The following is a 23103-nucleotide window of genomic DNA, read 5'->3' as shown; positions in this document are numbered from 1 at the left end:
CATAACTAGATAAGCTCGGAGGCTTCTTGTAATCAAATCCTGCAAAAGAAAGGAACATTGGAATCAGTAGATATATTATCGTTTTCTCATAATATCTTAAGTTCCATTTCACGCTTAGTTAAATTTGGTATTGCAGCACATAGATGGATACTGGGTATACTTTCTTCAGTTACGTAAAGTAATAGCTTCCAAATGAAAGGGGAGGTCTTGCTGTTTCTTTAGGATACATTTCAGTATGTTAACTCCAATCAAAATGGAATGAATGGCCTTCTTTGGCAATTTCTATACTGTGTTAATAAATAATATTACTGTTTATATTATTCAGTGTCTTGGGGAGAAGGCCCACAAACAAAGCTTCTTCTTCACTTCTTCTCCTCTAAGATGTTTTCCTAAGCCTGGAATTTCTCTAAATCCTGTATACCCCTCAAAAACTCCAGATGATTTAAATGAACCTTAAAAATAGTAGGTCAACATGAAACAAAAAAGACTACAGTCATGCTGGTGGATCTGTAATAAATATGTGTATGCTAGATGCTAGTGTCAGCATGCTAACATGTTCACCTGATATTTTGTATGTGTAATAGTTAACGTTCACCATCTTAGTTTAGTGTGTTAGCATGCCAACATTGATAATTAGCACAGCTGAGGGAGAAACCACAGTATTTTTGTAGCATTGACAAGTACAAACTGACCAGTTGATGGTGCTATCTGAACAGTCGAAAAGTATTGAGGATCAGTCTTCTGGGCACCATGGATATATTTTCTGTCTGTCTTTGTGTCTGTCTTATCACTGTCTTGTCTCTGTTGGTCCTGCTGTCTGTCTCTTTCTCTCTTTTTTTCTTCCTCCCCAACCGGTCAAGACGGATGGGCGTCCTCCTTAGAGCTGGGTCTGTTTGACGTTCGCCTGTTAGAGGGAAGGTTTTTGTCGCCACTGTGCGCACAAGATTACTGGATTATTACTGTATATAATATGTTTTTAACTTCTTCCTATCCCTTTTGAACATGAACTATATTATTTGAGTCATGTATTTATCATTTAGGATTCTGAGGATCCCATTTGCTTGTTTTGCTTTTTTTGCTTTCCTCTTTACTTCTCATTTGCTTTATTTGGTTTGTATTATTATTTAGTTTTTAACATGTTCAATTCAATTAAAGAGATTAAGATTCAATTAAAAAACATTTGTTTTATTATTGTTATTATTATTAAAGATAGTGTAACTTGTTGCTGCTCATGGGGGGATTGTTGGGTCTCTGTAAATCTCTGTAAGTCATACAGTGTGGTCTTGACCTACTCTATATGTAAAGTGTCTTGAGGTAACTTTTGTTATGATTTGATACTGTAAATAAAATTGAATTGAAAATTGAATTTACCAATCTATCAAATACTTGTAGTGCTATTTCAATTGAATTGAGGGACATGCATGTCTGTACAAATATCATAACAATCCATCCAATAGTTAAAGCGATATTTCAGTCCGGAGCAATGTGGTGTTAAATGATGCGCAGATTCATTCCTGCAGCGCTTTATATGCAACCATAAAGTCCTAGATGATTTTTTTTGTATCTTGTGCATCCACACACAAAAATTCTCAGGCCTTGGGAGTCAATAACACAAATATAGAACTAAGACTGAGAATAATGCAGATTTTACCATCATTAACTTTTGATTAGTGTGCATTGTCTTGTGTGATTAAACTGGTAAATTCAGAAACATTAAGTCAAAAGGTCTGATGAGTCTGTGATGAGTCAACTTGTTCTTCTTTGAAATGTTCTAATGTTCTATCTTTTAGTCGAAAAGAGCATGAAGCTATTAGTAACTGTCCACCACATCACATCATTTTTTTTCTCCTGCTGTGTCCTTTCTAACTGGCCCTTTCTCATCTAAAGACCACTTACTGAAGATAATAGCTTATTCCTCAGGAAATCAATCAATTTCCCTTTAAAGATTGTCGGCTTGCATTTTGGTTTGCTACTTCTAATGGTGTTTGCTCAAACTGTTTTCTCTCAAGGGCAACTAATGTGAACAAAGGAAAACACTTTTCATGGAATTCACATCCTGTTTGAATAGGATCTAAGTAATTGTAAAATAACAACCAACGATGATAAATCTAATCTCTTCAAGGTCTTGTAACCTAAAGGTGCACACTTTAGAAATTCATTTGCACATTCCCTTCACTGCTCTTTTGATAATATGCGCCTTCACTCACGGCTAGTGCAGAAACTTCAAGGACTGAAAATTAGATTTCTTGATTTGATGTCATTTTTCATCAAGGTTTCTCAGCCTGGGCTGATTGCAGTGCCAACATTTGGCAGACGTAATGTCAATATCAACCCGGTTAGCTGTGTTTTCTTTGGTTGCCGGGCCAATTTTCTATAGACTTTCATCAGGGTTATTGGCAAGGACACTAGGTTAATATTTGATGGGAAAAGAAGAAAAATAAAACAGGTTGTTTGATGTTTCAAGAAAGTTCTCATTAGCAGAATCCAATATTTTGAAGAATGTATTGAATTATCACTATCAATCACTACCCAAGTTTAGCATTTGAAGAGGAACTGATGGATGTATTGTGTATTGTCTTGAATGATTCTTTCACATCTTTTAATATGACATTAATGCTTTTAAGAGATCCTTTCTCAGATTCCTAATGGTCAAGTATTTAAGACACATTTGCAGTATGTATTGTCCTCTTGTGTGTGTGTATGTGTGTGTTGTTGTTGTTTTTGAGTTGTGTCCTTGAGTTTGAAGGATGCTATAAAATCTCTCATTAGCTTTCTCTGTTACCTTCAGGATTAATTTTAAGTCACTGTATGTAACAATTGAATAGACATAAGTGACAAAAAATGACACCAAAAACAGAAAAATAAACACTTTCCACCCAGAATGCAGGTCGACACATTTTCCTTGCAAAAACTTAAACGTATGCAGCATACGTCCACAAGAAAAAACCCTGAGCAATAACTTGTTCTGAGTTTGATTTTAAAACATAATAAGGATAGAAAAGTGGCATGTTTATAAAAATATTTCTGCTGTTTTTGTTGTTTAGCCCCGTAGAAAACCATCTGTCAGATGCTCTACTGTGAACTTCGGCCGTCATTAATGGGTGACAAACAATCAATATGTGCTATTTCAGAACTTCACTATCTCTATTACTATTGTGACAGCTGTCTAGAGCTGCCTGATCTTGTTACTCGGGCTTTGTTGTGTTGAAATATCCCTTAAGGAGGTCCGTCAGAAAGGCCATCACTTTGGATGGCAGACACCTGTGTGGATTGACTTCTCAGTTTTAGAAGCAGGTGGAGTCATGTAGAGTTGTGGTTGATGGTTTTAGTTAGATTTTGATTATATTTGTCTTACAGCTAGCTAGCTGTCTTAGCATAAATACTCAAACCAGAGGGAAACAGCCTTCTGTCTGAAGTTAATTCACCTACCAGCACCTCTAAAGCTCACTAACTAACATGTCATATTTTTGTTAGACTCTCCATTGGTTGCCTGGCAACCTCACAGTGATGACATAAAGCTGCCTGGCACATAAACCCCTGTAAAACTGCAGAACAACTTTCTTTTAACCAAGAAACCTTTTTTTTTAACCCTTGTTTTTTTTTTTTAATTAACTAGGGCCTAGTCTACACTCGAGCACATAGACAGGTATTTTTGTAAACTTGTAAACTTTCCTCAAGGCAACATATTGGCTAATAAAGCAAAGAAGAAGAAAGAATATATTGGCCAAACAGAACATGATCCTGGAAGGGTACCTGGCATCAATCACTCCAAAGCACATTCGGACTGATAGTGGAGGGGTAACTGTACATTTATGTGTAAAGCATTTTAAAAAGTCCTTTGGCAAGGTTGGAACCAGAGTTTATTTTGGCCACGTCGGCCATTGCACGGAATGTTGTCTTGTTTGTGTTGCCTCACAGTTTCATAGAAATCTTCACCCTGGCTGTATTTTTCCAAAAGACCATTTTTCAGTTACCTTAAATGCTCTTTGCATTTGGACAGATGGCCAAAATAGCTACATTTACAAAAATGCGTTATATATTGTGATCTTTAAAGGTGCTGGTACAATAGATGGATTTTGTTATATTCGGGCAAACAAGGCTAGCTGTTTCCACCTGTTTCCAGTCTTTGTTCTAAGCCAAGCTAAGCTAAATGACTCTAGATTTATGGGAGTTGTATCAATCTTCTTGACTTCTCTTTCAATAAGAAAACAAATAAGCGTTGTTCCCAAACATGCCAAACTATTCCTTTACTGCCTTTTTGTTATTTTAGTATGTATGCCTGTTCTCGTGGGATTAATCATGTCTCAATAGTACAAACGTGTGCGGACATGCTACAGTAACTAATGAACTAGATACAGGTGGTTTGTATGGGCATTTAGCCCATACAAACCGGCAGATCTTGTTATAGAATTGGCAAAGGATCATGAGAACAGAGATCATGTACAGATATGTTTTTATTAGGTCTTCTAGATGAAAGACAGCTTACTAGATGTCTTTTTCACAGCCATTGTACTGTAGGGAGGAGAGTCATGTTGGGAACTGTGACCTGTGAATACACTGAAAGCAGGTGTTGTTCTATCAGTAAGTGGTGTTTATCTGAAAGAGCCTTTTTTCTTCTGCTTCCATCCTTCAACTCTTCGTGATTCCAGGTGCGGAGCCCAAAAAAAAGTGAGATCAAAGCAGCTTCACTCATCTCTGACTGTTTTTGATGGTGTTTGTACATGCTTGCCACTGCTTTTGTTCTTGTTGTGCTCCAGTTTTATGGCGCCGGAGAGATAAGAAATTGGCAGGAGGAAATATAGATGATTATGCCTTGGTCATATGATTTGTCCAAGCATCAACAGCATCTATTTCCCCTACTCTAACTATAAAAGTCAACATTATACACAAGTGTCCTGTTTAGAAATGCATGAATTTGACATTTGCGGTGAACTGTGACAGCGTCACTCATTTCACAGTGCTTATGAATCATATTATCATAGAATTAGTACTGCACAAATAATCAGATCAGTATAATTTGATTTCAAAGTGTCAGGCTCTCTATTAAAAAGCATTAACTATAGAAAAATACGGACTGCAATCATTTTTGGATTGACCAGAAAACATAACCCCATGATACATTATTCATAAAGATGTATCACTATATAAAATTGTCTTTGGTTTAAATGTGTGTAGGATTAAAGGGGATCTATTGGCAGAAATTGAATATATTAATTGGCGTCGGTCGCCGTAGTTCCCCTACATGCTTGGCACATGGAAGAAGTTTCAGTTGGTTACATTCTACAACCTCACCTCTAAATGCTGATCTTCAATTAGTTTTTTAAGAAAATCAGCTTTTTTTAAGAAAGGGAATATATTTAAGACATTTGTACAAACCCTGAGTATATCTTCACTTTTTGATGACTATGTAATACATACATCTTAAATCTTGTCCAAAAAAATATTCTATGACACCTCGGATCATCAAAACACGAGACCACAGTCTATAATGTGCTATGAAAATATCAGTGTTTTTTTGCATGAAAACTACACTTTGCTTCTAGTTTGCATGAGATATGATCAATTGCTTTTCCACAACAGCGGACACAAGCAGTTTTCCTGCTGAAATCAGCAGAGGATCCTAAATCATTTCAAGTCAATATAATGTCCAGTAGGGCTGCTAAAATGACCCATTAAACCTCCCCTCTAGACCTGATAGGTGCTGTTAAATCATTCCCAGTGATGCATTTTGTAGATGTAATTATGTTCCTCAAATAAAATAATTTACTCTGCCCATTCCAGCCAGCCTATCTGTAATTATTGCTGAACCCGGGTCCTATAACATTTTAATCAGGCTGTGATATTGAACTGCTCGAGGTGTAATTAAAAAATGAGCAGGAATTAAGCACCAGTGTACGAGGGGAAGGATTGGCAGGACTGTCAAATACAGAAAAATGAACGCTCCGGATTTCTCATTTGCAATGTAGATTACTTTTTGGAGCAAAACAATAGGATTATTGAAATCAAAATCTGACCCAATGAATAAAACATGATAAGCTTAGAATATAATGGCAAGTAGAAAATAGGCCATGCAAATTTTCATGAATCCAGAAATGAGTGGTTATCATTTTGGTGTGCATAAAAAGGGGGGCGAATATAGGAGCCTTGCAAACAGGTTAACTCCTGGAGAACCTTGCATTTTAACGGTACCATGCCTTCCAGAGAGCTTTTATGAACATATAGTTCCTATTTTTTCCACTATTAATAGTGTTGCAACCTTTTGATTTCAAAACAAAAACCAACAGGAACAAGTGCACATGGGAGAAAAAAGCAAGCTAATTACAGCAGCACAGCCGCTGGGATCCACCGCAGAGTCCCTGATGTTCAACGTAAAGTTTGTAACCTAGGCAGTCGTCCAGGTGACAATGAGGCAAGGCGCCCTTAGAGAACTCATAAGACTATCTCCAGGCATCCTCACTTTATACCTCCTGGCCTTTTCTGCTTCAGCTAACCCTGTGAAAATGATCAATTAGTCAGGGGATAGTAATCTTATTTACGCTCTGCTATGATTGAGCTCTACACCACTTGATCTGTGAAGTGAGGTGCTTGAGAAAGACTCAAGTCTGAGAGGCCATGTAATGGAAACACTTGGCAGCTCATCGTGTAGAGGTTGACGTCAATGTCAAAAGTGAGATCCTGTGACAGACGTGATTAAATATTTAAAAGTGTTGATAGTGCAACTGGAGAGTGTTCCTGTGCTATTGGGATACAGTCACTCTAAAGAGGCCTTGTGGACAAGAGCTGTTAATTTTCTCCTGCCACGTCTCACATCTTCACGCCTAGAAACCAAACCCTGTGTACATTCAATTATCCTTAATATAAAAACAAACTGAAGTTTCGTTTTTTCAACCATGTTGTTCCTAATTTCAGCATCGCAGCAGAATTTAAGGAATGTATGGCCAGATGGCAGTTAATTATCTGTCTGCATCACTCCGCAATTACATGTCTGCAATTCATTTTTTCCCTAATCAACCAGAATGCATTATGACATTTCTGCCATTTAAAATCCAATCAGTCAGCTTTGACAGAGTCTGCATTTAAACAAGTTCTTATGAATTATATCATTATTTAAAATCAATGCAGTCAGCCCGGCCTATAAAACCTTACAATTTCTGTATACAATGCTAAAGACGCTAAGGATTCCCATTTAGACGTACAAGTCACTCATAAATTCTTCTTCGATACTTTGGGGGATTAGGATGGATTTTAGTTCATTACATCGTTTAGTTATAATTTAAATCATTGGCTGTTTGCAGTGGTAACTAAGTACACATATTAGGTACTGTACTGTATTTTATGTTAATTTACACTACTATTTTTCAGTGGAAAATAGGTTTTTTGACAACTAAAGTTAGTTCAGATTCATGTTTTCAATACAATGATGATTATTACAGATAAAGCCACCCAATTAAAATTAGCTGTAACATGAAAGTGATTCTAACACATTAAACATCAATAATTAGAATTAAAACGTTTGATACTTTAAGTATTTATGTTTTGTAATTTTACTTACAGAAATATTTTGCTGATTTACATCCAATTTTGTACCATGGCAATGTGGGCAGTGTTTTCAGATTGAGTTTTGTTTTTTATTACTAACAGACACATCAACCTTATCAAGCTTGGTTGCATTGTTACTATTTTATTGTACATGAACTAACTCTCACACTTGAGTTGCGAGGTTAAAGTAAACAGCTCAGCAATGTGCATCCATCTGTAACAGCTGCACTGGCCAGCTAACTCAAAAAATATGGGGCGCTGTCTAATGATGTTGCTTTTCTCATATGTCCTAATAGTACATTTCACAGTTTGGACTGTTATAGAGAAGCCAAACACCAAACAAAATCTACACACACTGCCCACATTACCATACAAGGTTGTAAAAATATCCCTTTAAGTATTTGTACAGTGTGAAGCTGCTACTTTTACTACAAGATCTAAGAACTTCTTCACTAGTTGTGTGATGCATTTTGGATCTACGATCTATTGATCTCAAAGAATTAATACTTGAACTTCTAAAAAAAGGAAGTTTAAATGGAATCGAATCATGACACCCCTGATAATTTCAGTGGAAATAGACCATGGACATTTTTAAAAGAGTTATAAAATGGAACATAACCTAGACTGCAGTAGGCTCACTTAATATTTTCTATGTACATAGGTACTGAATCATGGGTTTGTTATAGTGCCAAGGTTGCAGTAACCAACACCTTTCTGCAGCTGATTAGACACATTGGGAAATAGAGCTAGCTATGTCAAGTTTAAGCTAGCTGGTGAGACAGTCACCCTTTACAAAAAGCCACAGCTAACCTTCGCTAAAGCTGGAACTAAAAATAAAAAAGTTATTGTTTGTTTTTACATAGTACACAGAAAAATATAAACCATCATCTTAATTTTGTTGTTCCACACGACTAAATAAGGCATTAGTTATTAATTAAATCCAGTCATGATGGAGAAAAAACCCAAATTAACTAGCTTAACAGCGTAGTTGTCATCTCAGCTTTTGAATTCATGTAATTTGGTGTTCTGCCTTTTTATTAAATCACATATTTAATTGTATTGACTTGTAGATAAGTGTATTATATTGATTTCAATGGCATTTGAAAAACTGAAAGACACAGCAGAAAAACAGTCCGTGAGAGATGAGATCTGGAGCACATGCTTATTAAAAGAGACTTTAATGAGGTGCAGCAACTAATGTTTCAACATAAAGCTTTTCTTCATCAGAGTAATGAGAGGAGTTTTTACTCTGAATGCTACATGTTGTGTTGAAAATCAGCTGCTGCACCTCATTAAAAACCTGTTACTGTAACCTTATTTTTTCAGATCCTGCCTCCATTGTTGGGTCGGTTTTAAACCACTGGTTTGAGCCTAAACTCCTTCAACTTTATTCCACAATAGACATGGCATAATGACCTCCCTGTGACAGTTAGCTCCTAAATAACAATCAGTGGTCAACCAATCTTTAATGATCACAAAATCAACACCTTTTAATGTTTTCATTATAAATTATACGATAATTCAATGTTCCTAAGTGTCTTTTTATCTAACTAACCCTATAAAGCTGTGATGGAGATTTGCATTAAGTCTAAGGGCCTGTCCACACGAAGACGTGTTTTCCTGTAACCGCACAACTTTAGTATGGTTTTGTCCGACCATCCACATGCAGCCGGCGTTATCGGACCCTGAAAACGGTATCTTTTGAAACCAGGTCCCAGAGTGGGAAGATTTGAATAGGCCCCCCTTGGCGATGTCATCTGGACAGCGAAACCACCTACTTTGTCATCGCCCCACCTTGGACCTCTAACCCTGTCACATAACAACAACAGTGCTGCTGCTTGGATAGAGACACATCCCCATAGACTGTAAACAGGACTCTGAGCGACATGCATGGGAATGAATTAACCATACCGACCATATATTTCTACCTTTTCCCTGATGCTCTGAATAAGTTGCTAAATTGGTCACTAGTTGCTCAGAAGGAAACTTTTTAAGAACGATGGAGAAAAAAGGTTGTTTTTGATCGTGTGGACAAGTCCCATGTTTAACACTTTAGCTCTCATTTGTTGGTATTAAAATGGCCAAATTGAAAGGTCATTGATGTCTGCATAAAATATCAGCTGCACTTTAATCCTGTTTTGTCAGTCTGGTCAGTTTGGAAAGACTGCAACTCAACACATAATTTAAGCTTTCAGACACAATAAATGAAAGACTTTTTCATGTCAGTTACAGAACTGCTTAATTGCCATTTTAATCATGAGTCAATGCAGGTCTAAAGAGAGAATTTGATATAATGAAGTAGAAGTGAGTAATGAATTCTTAAATTCTTCATGTTTTTTTTTTGGTCAATATTCCAAAGCTTTAATTTGCAGAAATTTTAGCAGGTGTCTTCCTAAATAAAATAAAATAGCACTTGGACTGAAAGATTGGTTAATGCAACGTGCCTTCAACTTTAAGTCCACGAGTCTTCTTGTCCTCTAAGATTCACCTACAGCATGGAAATAATTAAGACATTTCTGTCTTGTTATTCTTTTGTCTGATGAAATACAATTTATTCATGAAGCATTTTTAAAAGTAGCAGAAAATCTTCAAGAGAGGAAGAAAGAAATGAGTTAGAAGTGGAGAACCGGCGTAACTATTGGTTGAGTAGGATGAGGCGTTTTAATGGAGTATCGGGGAAAAGGAGATAAGCTTGGAGAGGTAATGGAGAAGTCCCCTCGGGAGGGCTGGCCTGGAAGCCAAACCACCTCCACAGATTGGATTAATATAGCATGGCCGGTTGTGCAGGGCCTCCTGTCTTGAAGAAATACTGATTGCCTTGTTCGCTTTTTCTCATCCATCCAAAGGAAAGTTATCAAAATACTACAATGGCGAAGTGCTGATGAAAACAAAGCCGGTTTCATCTTTTGAAAAACATCAATGACAAAAAGCTTTCAAATGACTACTCTGAAGGGGACAATAGCAAGTGACAAGGAGCATTTATTTATCATGCTCTAATGGCAGCACATAAAAGATGTTTTTTGCTGTTCTGGAGACCTGGTGTGGCGATAAAAGTTTGCCACATGCTGTTTTCCAGACTGTGTTTGTCAAGTAATTTATGCAAATAACAGGTTTAACAAAGTCCGTCCTTCAACACTGTTCCATTGTGATGTACCTTGAAGAGCTGTATATGAACGTACAGTATATTATAGATTTCTCAGCCGAGGTTATTTTGACATCTGTTGTTAGAGAGACTCTGGGAAACCTCATATACAGAAATGATTTGCTGGTTTTAGTTTAAAGCAAATTGCACAATATTGTGTTTTTTATGATTTGGCGCTTCTTCAGTACAGTTTCAGTGTATGATTCACTTTTGTGAATATGGACAGCTGTACACATGCTCTTGTGGTCGTGTCTCAATGGTAACCCAAGATGTGTGAAAGTCTTGCAAGATGATTAAGTTAGGTACTGACCTTGAATGGTTGACGGTAGTATAGATCACAGGATTTTTTGCAAAATCTAGGGTTATCATCTGACTGACTTTGGTCTAGATCTAACTGCTAGTAAGCCTTAAGATAGACATCTAAATTCATACAAATAACATGACTCTTAGTCCACTGTTTCCTGAGGGAAAAGTGGCCAACCTTTTTAGTTTAAAAAAGTCTTAAATGTCTAGACTTATCAGCAGCAAATTTACCGTCTCACACTAAAGACCAGTCTAAAATATTATTGTGAACCAGCCCTTGCTTTCATCATGATTGCATCACTCATGATCCAAAACTAGCGAGTCACTTTGCTAACACAGCCAAACTTAGAGCAAGAGCTTCAATAGAAGACATAGCAAGCCAGCTTTGATTAAGTACTTAAGTACAAAAAGGTCAGCTTGCCGTCTTGAAGCCTTATATTTTGAGGAGCTCTCCCCAACATCTAAAAGCCAGTCCAATTTGTTTGGTGGCAGCTTACTCACTCTCTCCTTTTCTCTTCGTAGCTTCCTCCGCCAAGGTCTTCTTTGTGGTCTTCTTTGCCTCTGCCATAATGTCCACACAGGCTGCTGAACCCATGTTCTGTTCCTCACACAGCTCCAGTTCTGGCGCATAATCACCTCCTCCCAGTAGTCTTAAGCTCCTGTGCTAGCGCTGTAAACACTCATACTCCCCCGGTGCTTTCTGTCCACCAGTAGACTCCGTAAATTAGAGGGTTCCAAGGAAGAGCAGCCGGAGGATATCAGATTGAAAACCAGAAAACATTTTCACTATAAAATAAATTCCAGTTACACTAAAATCCGTGGTAGTGCCGTAAGGAGTTACTTATTTCTCCTGGGAATCCAACCTGCTAACCAACGTTACATAAGTGCAATAACAGGTATTGGGGTAAACAACAGAGGCACCATTAAATCTATTACAAGTCAGTGTTTTTTTTTAAGCTTTTGCTTGGATTTTGTAAACAAGTTTTACAATGCACAGGGTTTTGAGTCATTGTCTAATGGAGTGATATTTGTCAGTCGGAAGAGTGATGATGTGTTTGGGTGAATCACTGAATGTAAGACAGGATCTAGCTCAGACACAAGGCCATGGAGTCAGAGACATACTCTGTAGATTCCCTCTCTCTGCTTTAAAAGTCAACCTCGGTGATCTGACCTCCCTGCTTTAAGACACTCTTTGGCTCCTAAGGGACCCTGCTGAGGATGACAAGGAGCCGGCAGCATTTGTCCACCATTTGTCATGTTTTCTTCTCCATGTCTGTACTACTGCTGTAACTTTTGATGAATGAGAGGAGCGGTTTGGGCACCTTTACCCTTTCTCCGTCACGCACCGTAACCGTGCAGTTAAAACATGTGGCAGTGCCCGAAGACAGCTTTAGATTCAGGGCTGAGCTTCCTCTCGCCACACTGGATGAGCGCTTAATTACCCTGATCTGGAATGATTTTGTGAAATGAGCACAGGGCATGATAGGATTCTCCACCGCAAAACCAAACCGAGGAACACATTTTGATGTGAGCTTTCAGCTGGTGGAGAAGTAACTGATTTTTACTGTTATTAATTTTGGCAGATGTTGTTTGTTTTTGAGTGGCATGATGACGTTCAAGGTTTCTCCAAGCAGTGATTGATTATGCTCTCAGCTGTCGATTGCAAGTACAAGAGTAACTTAGCTCACACTTCCAAAAAATCTGTTTTCATGAAGCATCTAATAACAGTTTGATGGAGAGCCTGTCTGTTACAGGTAAACAAATCAATGAATATGAGACAATCAATGAGGCAGTGAGACTACACTTCAGTAACAATGGCAGCTATGACTGCCATCTCTTGGCTGGCTCCGGTAACTGCAGCTTCTTGCTATCATAAACCATATGAACAGTGGTGGAAAGTACATTTACTTAGGTGCCTGTATACTTTACTGGAGTATTTCCATTTTTATTCTACTTATTCTCAAAAGCTCAGGTACAGTTCAAAGGAAAACACTCCACTATATCTGTGTGATTAGAATTATACATCCAATACACACAATACGCTGTTTTATGTAGTATTCAAAGATGTGTATGAACTAATAAAAAAAATACACTAGAAATATAAATGACACGTTGAAATCATACATTAAAAGCAGTTCTGAAGAGGTGAGTTTTGATTAGTGATAAGAACATTGACAGTTTGGTGCAGTCTCTGATGTGTATGGGGAGAGACTTCCAGAGGCAGGGGGCAGCGATGGAGAAGGCTCTGTCAGCCCAGGACTGGTGTTTGGTCCTGAGTGACAGGAGACAGGAGGTTGGATCTGTGGTACTGGGGGCTGGGGAAGAAGTGTGCTGGTGGAGCAGGTCACTGAAGTAGAAGGGGGCCTGGTTATGGAGGGTTTTGTGAGGAACATTACTTTAAATTTTATTGGTTCTGGGACAGGGAGCAAGCTGAGTTTCTGGAGGACAGGGGTGATGTGGTCACAGGAGCGGAAATGTGAATAGATGAGCAGACGGGTAGTAGAGTTCTCGATGTACTGAAGTTTATGGAAGACTTTGTATGATGAAGCGTAAAGAATGCTGTTGCAGTAGTCCATTTTGGATGTTATGAAAGCATTGATCAGAGTTTCAGCAGCAGAGAAGAAGAGTGATGGGCATGGACGAGTGGAAAAAGGCCGTTCTGGTGATTTAATTGACATGTTGTTCAAAGGAGAGGTTCCTTCCAAAACTCAGAGGTTGTAGATGTGTCAGGAGGGAAACAGAGTGGAGTTGCCGATGATCAGGCAAAAATTATGAGTGGTTTTGGTGAGGGATTAGTGTCGATGATTATCATGTCTGTTTTATTGCAGTTAAGTTTTAGAAAGTTGTCCTGCATTCATGATTTTATCTTGCCAAAGCTGAGTTGAGCGATGAATGATATTGCCAAGGGGGTCATAGTGGATGAACAGGAGAGGAACAAGCACCGAACCCTGGGGGACGCCTTTAGACAGAGAAGCGGGGAGAAGATGCAGTTGTTGATGTTGATCAATGCAAAATACAGTACTTTTTTAAGTTTAAGTTTTTCCCCAACCTTTTTTGGCTTGTGACCAAAAAATTAGTTGGGACCCTTTGTCATATTTTAGATGTCTAGGTCTTTGCTTACACCCGGTTTTAAAATGCCTCTTGGGCGATCAAATCAAAAGTGCTAAATACAAGTGTGCCACCAAGAAATTGGTGAAATTTTGATCCAATCACTCAAACTACTTGCTGAGGTGGTCAGGGACGTGCTTGATCACATATCATTTGCTGTAAACGCTGATGTGTCAGGGGACATTTCACTGCAGATGAGTACTTTTACTTTTGATACTTTGAGTACATGTAGGGGCAGGATACTCGTAGGATCTTGAATGGAGGACTGTTACTTATAATGGAGCGTCTTTCGCCATTGAATTCATACTTTATTTTACATGAAGTCTGGAAATGTCTTAAACCACTGCAAATGAAGAATCCAGAGGCCAACTAGATTAAATTAGTATATTACAGCATTAAAAGGAACTGTACATGACCAATTTTCATGAATAGAACATGAACATTTATAACACATAAAAGCTTTCAACTTCACACATAAACTGATATGAACAACAAGACTACTTACTTCCCTGTGAGACACATCATGCACTTTCCCACAGAAGTCTCTTGCATAACAGTAAATACCTGTTTCACCCATAATAATTCATGTGTACGCATGTTTCCGGGTCCAACGGCTCAACTGTGTGACTATTGATATTACAATTACGTAATGTTTTGTTCCAGACAAAGATGGGACAATTCTTTGCTACTGCAAATTTGCAAAATTTGGTACAATGGTGTGCTTTACAGGTATGTATAAGTATTATACAGAAGGGTTTTTAGATTATAATAAGCTTAGCCTGAAGACTTTTAAAACAATATGAACATGGAGGATTTTTGACATTAGACAATGCTCTGCTGAAGTAATAAATGTTAAAGGTTGAATATGGAGAATGAGCAGAACACCGCCATTTAGTGTCTCAAGATCCTAGTCGCAACAACAGAAAATAACTCCAGCAGTCAGGTTGCCTGGCTTGTCAGACCCGGCCCAGCAGCCTACAGGAGACCGTATTCTGTTTGAGCCTGTTTGAACCCATCCCCTCCGGCAAATAACACCATAAAAACAGGTATTGCAGAGAGGTTTGACTGACAGTTATTGTTAGCTGTTAGCTAAGTAAACATTAAAGGTGGCTAACCGAGAAATGCCATTTGGGCGTGTGTTTTAATGTTGTTGAACTCCTTTATCTCAGTCCATGGAGTGAATGCTTGGCATATTTTGCCCGTCTCCGCTCACCCAGCTGCTGGGAGAAAGAAGCAGCTGCAGGATTGGTAAACTCCATTTCACCAGTGCCAGCCTACAGTAGCTGCACCCAACAACAGATAACCCTGGCAACCCGCTATGCCGGCCGCTATTGGCTGGTACAATGTAAACAGAACATCATTGTCAAACCCGTAAAAAAAACATTTTTAAATATTAATTCAGACTAAATATATTTTTTATGGAAAAGCAATACTTTATTTATGTAAATATAGCTTTCAATGAAGATTCTACATATTCAACCTTTGACTCTGGGCATTGTTTTGAGTATAAAGTAATTTCAGTCAAGAGTTTATGGATGCATATTTATTAATTTTAATATAAGACATACATGTGAATATTGCACTATCCCATTTGGAGATTTGAGTAGGTAATCATTTGATTGGATTTGAGAAGCAAATTTACTAATGAAAACTTATCACGGAAAAGTACAGTATATGATAGCACGTAAGCTAACCCACTGAGTAAACACATTGATTACATTACATTTATTTCACTAATTACAATGAGTTGTATTCTCTGATCAGGAATAGCCAATCAGATAAAATAATTTGCCATACATCTGCCATATTCTACTTTTTTAGTCCTACATTTTACTCAGTTGTGTTTTTCCTGCAAAAAATTGCCACATTTAACCGTTATTCAAGTTAATTGTAATTGTGCGAAAACAGTGATATGTTCAGTTGCTGTTACTATGTCGATCTTATAAAAAAGGAATAAAATAATAGGAAGTTGGCTGAAATTGAAACATACAGGAGGAGAATGAGAGAAAAGATTTAAGAAATTTAATATCACACTTTCAAGTGCAGACAGTAAAGATGCATGAAAAGTGATTACAAACATTACATTCATTTAAGTGATCATTTTATCCAAACGACTTACAATAAGTGCATTCAGCCATCAAAATACTACACAAGAAGTGCAAGAATCATGCAAGTACATGAAGTTATTAAATAAGCAGAAAATTAAAAAAAGTCTTTTCTTGGACAAGCTATGATATTTTTTACAATAACACCAATACACGACTCAGGTGTGTGTCCACTGTCTAGGGTCTACTGTCTTACATCTGTAAGTTGTAAGAAATTTGATGAATATGTTTTTTTCAAATCCTGTGAATATCCCCATTCGTCCAAGTCATCGTTATCCCAAAAGCAATTTCAGTCAAAAGCAACTGAACTTGGTTATTTGTCTAGGGAGATATTTCACCTCTTATCCAAGAGACTTCATCAGTTTATTTTTTTCTAACGTTTATGAATAAAACTGACCTATTTCGACCGTTGTAATTTATAAGCTTTCCTTGTATCTAAAAAGTGGTGTCATTTGCCATCTTCTCTGAAAAAAAACAGGATACAAACCTCTCCCGTTTTTACTGAATCTATGCATGCAAATAAAGCCTCTAAAGCCAATTAAATCTTGAGCTGAGGGCACAGCTGTAGGCTCCTCTGCTTTGGGCAGGAAGAGCTTGGGAGTCGCCTGGATCCATCCATCTTCATCCTTGTCAATTATGCCGTTAGCGGGCTGCACATCTTCATTTCCAATGTGGGCACTGTCTCAAAGTACTTCCCAAAGTCACCGTAATCCAATTATATTCTGGCATTCACTATGATACAGCCCATTAGAAAAGGCTTAATCAATGTGAGGTCTTCGTTAAAGCAATTTATGAATATTCCTCTTGACACTCAGTCCGATACTTTATGGGAACTTCAATCAGACTATTTCCCCCCATGGCGCCATAACATAACCCGGCTTTAGTTTTAATGGCAGCTATTTAAGTAGTAGGGTAATATTCTGTATTAGTTAGGTAATATGATGCCCTCTCCACTTTATACACTATTTAATCCACTGATGATACTTTACAGTCAAACACAAAAGATTTTTAGTATTAGAGAGGTGTATGCAGGACTTTTGACTCTTTGATGGTCCCACTTAGGAGTCTCCACACTTAATTCTTCAAGGCACTGTGCATAAATATCTAATTGCTCTGTAACCCTCAAATTGGTTCTCTCAACAGAGAATAACAAATCGCCAATAACTCATTTGAGGCTAAGTATCCATTACAAGCGCTTCCCCCTTTATCTCTGAGGAGACCACACACACTTGGCAACCTACTAAACTCTCCATTTGGGAAGCCACAGCTGATTTTCATACCACTGGCTGGCAGCCTAACTGACAAATGTATTATAAAAATATTACAGGCCACGCTGATAGAAGGTAAATTATGAGGTGTGGCAGTTTCCTAGAATGCATGGGATTCAGCAAGATTTGAAGAGGTTTATAAAACTGAAGCATGTTGTTGGGATTTACCATCCATGTTCAACATCCATAACAGCACAAACAATTACGGTAGAAGCTGAAACCTTAATTAGTGAAAGAAAGTTAAAGATTACTTTATGAGCAACTCTCACTTTACTAATGCGGCATGGCAAGTACTTGCGCTACTTCCAATCCATGATATTCTCCATGATTCTCATCTGAAGTAGATTTCCAACTTTTTTAGTCTTCTCTTTCTTGTCATTTTTACAGACATATCTGAGTTATTCACAGCCCATTGACTCACCCTAATTTATTATTTAAAAAACATATTTAATTCTAAATCTCAAATTTATCTTAATTTGCACTGCTTTGTGGTAAAACTCTCATTTTGTTGTTACTTTCTTTTCTCTTTTACATATTTTATTAACATAGTATTATAGCATTTCTTTATAGTTATATTTAAAAATAAATAAAAACCTTGCCCATAGATGCCCAAAATGACTGTCCTAAGTGAACCACACACAATATTGTTGTGTTAAAGTGATGCTCCATGCTGTTTTTTCTTTAGTTATTGCAAATGTCACAGGCTCATTAAATGAGGTTCTCTTAGATCTGGATCTGACGCCAGAAGTTTCTCTTTGGCTCTCTATTATTTTTCTTTCCAAAAGGTATGAATGAAAAGAATGGTAGATGTGAAACTGCAGCTAGCACCTCTAAAGCTCACTTATTAACACATTCTATCTTATTAGTTTCATCCTTGCAAAAACAAAACTGTAACAAAACTGTTATCAAAGTTGTTATCATAGAGGTTGTTTATAAACTAAGCTAATCTGTTGTCATATTTAACAGTGGATATAATGCAGATTGTTGTGCACAGCATACACAGTGTAATTTTGTGGTATATGTAAACTGGTAGGAAATTGCATGATATAATTCGTTTTTCATTGCAAGCAGAGATTGGGCAGTGCATTTAAAATGATTTCCAGCAGCTCTGCACTCTGTCCTATTTGTCTTGTCTTTGCAAATGTTCTTTCTGATTGGTAATGTGAAATAGTGGAATGGAACCACTTAGTCACTTCATTTGCATTTGCAGGCAGACTTTAAATGTCAGACATAATAAGCACAACTCTGATGGTTTTAAAATATAGCTTATTATGCAAACTATATTTGTTCCCCTCTCAGATCAGATCCAACATGCTGTACCCTTCCACTTTGCTGACGCATTGATTAGGATGCATTCATTAAATCTCTGATTATTTATAGCAATTTATTGCACTCGTTTCTTAAAAAGCCCATTAAATTGATGACAAGAAAATCGCTCAAAGAAGCTGAAAATAACTTGGGCTCAACTGCAATGATGTGTATATCAATAAACTGTACAGAAAACACATTTCTATAATATGTTAAGCAGCCCTTAGTCGGCCAGTTCCTCTAAGAGCCACACATCAGGCTTATACGGCATGAACCCTTGTCAGTGTAGTCTTGTGAACTGACAAATCTAGCTGGAGAGAAAGATAAGCACAAACCGGCTCCACATTGCAGTGACACTAGGACGGCTACTAACGATTATTTTCATTATCAATTGATCTTGTGATAATGTTCTAGAAAATATGTCCAAAGGAAATGTCTAAATGTCTTTGTTTTGCCAAAGTTATTCAATTTACTAGGATTTAAAACGGTGAAAAGCAAAAATCACAATATTTGAAAACAACTGTTTGAGTGTGCAGGGCCAGACTGAATGAGAAACAGTGAAGGAAGATGAGCTCTACCTAGTGGCCATAGAGGTAAAGTACAAAAAGAGTATCTGACTAAAATAAATTTTAGGTATTTGCTTCTTTTTTTGTATATTGATATACTTTCATGCTTTTTATATATGTTCTACTTTTGCAGGAAGTGTTTAAAACACACACAAACACACTCTACTCACACAAACTCACACAAACCTAACATTTCTTAAACATTTTATTGCTTTTCTTATGTGCATTTTAATCACTCCTTGTTCCTTTTTAATTGAAGAAGAAGAAGAATTCTTTTATTAGTCCCGCAATGGGGAAATTCAATTTTCACTCTATTTTTTCATTTTACACACACACAGGCCTGAAATACACACACATGCTCAGACAGGACCGATATACATGCAACTAATGGAGAGATGTTAGAGCGAGGGGGCTACCAGTGACCGGCGCCCCGAGCAGTTGGGGGTTCGGTGCCTTGCTCAAAAGCACCTCCACAGTGCCCAGGAGATGAACTGGCCACAGTGATATGGTTTGCACCCAGACTGACACCTATGGGACCATACATGTAGTTTAGTCTAATTTTCATGTAATTTGACAAAAAACAATGTACTAAACGTCCATTTCCAGGAGCTTTCTGCTGCATCTCTATGTATTTTTAAATATTGTCATGCACACTGCTTTATTTTAATACATACTCAAGTGATTTGAATACACAGAAATTACATTTTTTGCTTTCTTTTGTATATATATAAAAAAAGGTTAACACTTATTACTTACTATTACTCATTTATTAAAGGTCTTTTGTATACCAGGTGCAGTATTTGTACTTGCAGACAATTTCCACTAGATGGCAATGCCTTCAAATAGGTTGTGTGGTACAGCAGTCTCCCGATCTACACAGAGCAAGTTAACGACCCTGTGCTGTCATTATCGATTTATTAAAAATGATAATTAAATAGCAATAAACATTCACTAGTCACCTCCTTCCTATTCTCTCTTATAACTGAAATCAAAGCAAACATTAGATAATGTAGAACTACTGTAATGCTCTTTGTTTCACTCAATGTGAAATATCAGTATCAGATCGAAAAAATAATATACAGAACCTTTATGAGATGAATCAATAACTCACAGTCACTTAAACTGCTACAATATATCTGTGTCTCACCAAAACTGCTTTTACCTTTAAGAGAGAGTAAGCTCTGACTCATCTCCCATAGTGTGAAAGTCTTATTACAGTAGTTAAGAGCATCCATCATAGTGAAAGGTCAATACAACATGAAAAGACCCATAACAATATTCAGAGCAAATTTGTCATTTGATGTGCTGGAGGAGAGGATATTGAAAGTCTGGCTTCACATCATTCATTGACCTGAAGAAGCTGCTGTGGGAAATGTATTACAATATAATTATTTGAGATAATACGGTGACCATCCTGCATTTTCTGCTGATAAATCATTATCTAGTAATGATGCAAATGCCATTAATCAATGGACTTCTTTTCACTCTCCCTAGCCTGTGCGCGCATAAACATGCACACCATATTTTCCTCAGAGAACATTGAGTGATGCAGGAAAAAGAGCTCTTTATGGGAGCGATTGTCTGGGATCCTGTGTGTTCTGCCTGGTGGACTTAGCCTCAGGCAGCAGTGGAGCGTTTCCTTGAGGACAAGCACTAGTGTAGTTGGAAGGTCAAGCACGTCACTGAAAGTCATTAAACATCCTTTTATTTGCTTTCATACTCAGTCTGCATCGATGAGATCAAAAGTGACAAGGACGAGAACTTACTGTGTTTGAATCTCATTTTGAACTATTTTCACATATGTGGGTTTTTTTTGTGGGTGGGGGGTGGGATGGGAATTGAATTGCAGATGTCACTATAACTGTAACCTCTGCAGCAGAAAGGGGGGCGGGGGGGAGCAACATACAAGGTTAAAGCTGTATTTGTTGGTGAAAAATGAAAGGCTGCTATATAAAACAGTGTGTTTATTAACATTTTAGAGCTGGCTGTCCATCAGCGTCTTCCACAGGACCATTGAATCATGTAATTTCTGTCATGGGTGAAAGATGAGGGGCTAGCTAAGCGGGACGGCAGAGCTCACTAGTTTCACAAGCACCCAGGTAAAGACTCTGAAAATACAGCCACCACAGTCTCTGCTCTTATGATTCGTGCGGAGAAATTTCTTGCTTGAGAGTCTTTCATTTCACATTCATTAGAAAGGTTCTTAAATTAATGATGCATTGTCGACCACGCTGTGTGATAAGATGCAATAAACAAGCCAAGGATATTTATGAGCCTGAGGTAAGGTTTATCACCTCCAGTGGAGCTCAAGTCATGTGCACAGGGCTCATATACACATTACATACTGTAGGTATGACGTGCTAATGTTTACCGTGCTGGTCTCATATCATTAGTCTTTGGTGAGACATCTTCATTCTACATGTTTTCTATCTATGTATCTATGTATCTATGTTTCTATCTATCTATCTATGTTTCTATCTATCTATCTATCTATCTATTTATCTATCTATCTATCTATCTATCTATCTATCTATCTATCTATCTATCTATCTATCTATCTATCTATCTATCTATCTATCTATCTATCTATCTATCTATCTATCTATCTATCTATATATCTATAAATATATCTATAAATATATCTATCCATCTGTCTATCTATCTGTCTGTCTAATGAAATGGATTTAAAGCAGCAATAATTACATCTCTTAGCTTTCTGTTGGTATAGTGGAATAATTTATACTCACTGCATTAACATTTTATTGCCCTGTGCTTCCAAATACATACATATTTACACTAATTCTGCATTCTATTTAAACACATAATTTCCCCAGTCCCCAGTCAGAAATGACAACTGACAGGAAGTCAGAATTTCCAAGTTGGCATGTGGAGAGCTCTCAGAGCACCCCACCTCAAAATCCCACATGGTGGCGCCTAGCATCAGCAGTTTGCTAGTCGCTAACTTTGAGAAAAGATCGATTTTGATGAACAATTTATTATTCAAATCTCTTCTCCAACAAAAATGTCAAAAATGAACTTCCACTTTCTTAATTGTAAAAATGTGCTGCTTTTCTTTGAAAGTTAAATGTGTTTTTTTATGTTTTAGAGTGTTAGTTGAACAAAGAAGCCTTGCAGCATATAATTTTGTGGGGATGTAGAACTTTCCAAATGTTCTAAGATTTTATCGCCCAAATAATTACTTAATGAATCGATTGATAAGGGAAGTAATTAAAAGTAACTTTTTTCTTTTTGCTGAAAATGTTATGATCTTTATAGTTATGCCACTACAAGCAACTCCTTTCACATTACATACGTTTATAGTCATTTGATCAATTACTATGAAAATATGGATGAGTACAGCCTCAAGTCCAAACAAACAACAAAAATCCTGTTCCTTTATGAAGTTGAAAACATAAGGAATGATATATGTGATATAGCCATGCTTAACAAATAAAGTGTGCCACAAAGTACACACCCCCACACCCACACACACACTTGAACACATCTCAAGCCTTTTCATTCTTTCATGTTGAAACCACATCTAATCAAAGGAAATGGGAACAGACTATAAAGCACCTTCCTCAGTTGAATAAATGGAATCTGAAGTGAACATTATTTTATGTACTACAGACAATAGAAAGACGTGCAGTGGTGGAAGAGAATATTGTCATGCAAGTCGAAAGCAGTCAATATCAAAAGTATTTGACACTTATGTATCTTCAAGTTGAAAAGAAAACAGAGTATATTCAACATTTGCGTTACAT

General features: G+C 37.3%; 1 long non-coding RNA gene across 1 annotated transcript in view; it reads left to right on the top strand.

Moving 5' to 3' along the window:
• Positions 1 to 4520: 4520 nt before the first annotated feature.
• Positions 4521 to 23103, top strand: part of LOC310963398 — a 54086-nt gene continuing 35503 nt past the window's right edge. The window contains exon 1 of the long non-coding RNA XR_014593690.1: positions 4521 to 4668. This is a non-coding gene — a long non-coding RNA (uncharacterized lncRNA). The remainder of the gene's footprint in view (positions 4669 to 23103) is intronic.

Source organism: Echiichthys vipera (assembly GCF_963691815.1).
Source record: "Echiichthys vipera genome assembly, chromosome: 21".
NCBI classification, from domain to species: domain Eukaryota; kingdom Metazoa; phylum Chordata; class Actinopteri; order Perciformes; family Trachinidae; genus Echiichthys; species Echiichthys vipera.
This window is presented reverse-complemented; position numbering and strand designations above follow the sequence as displayed.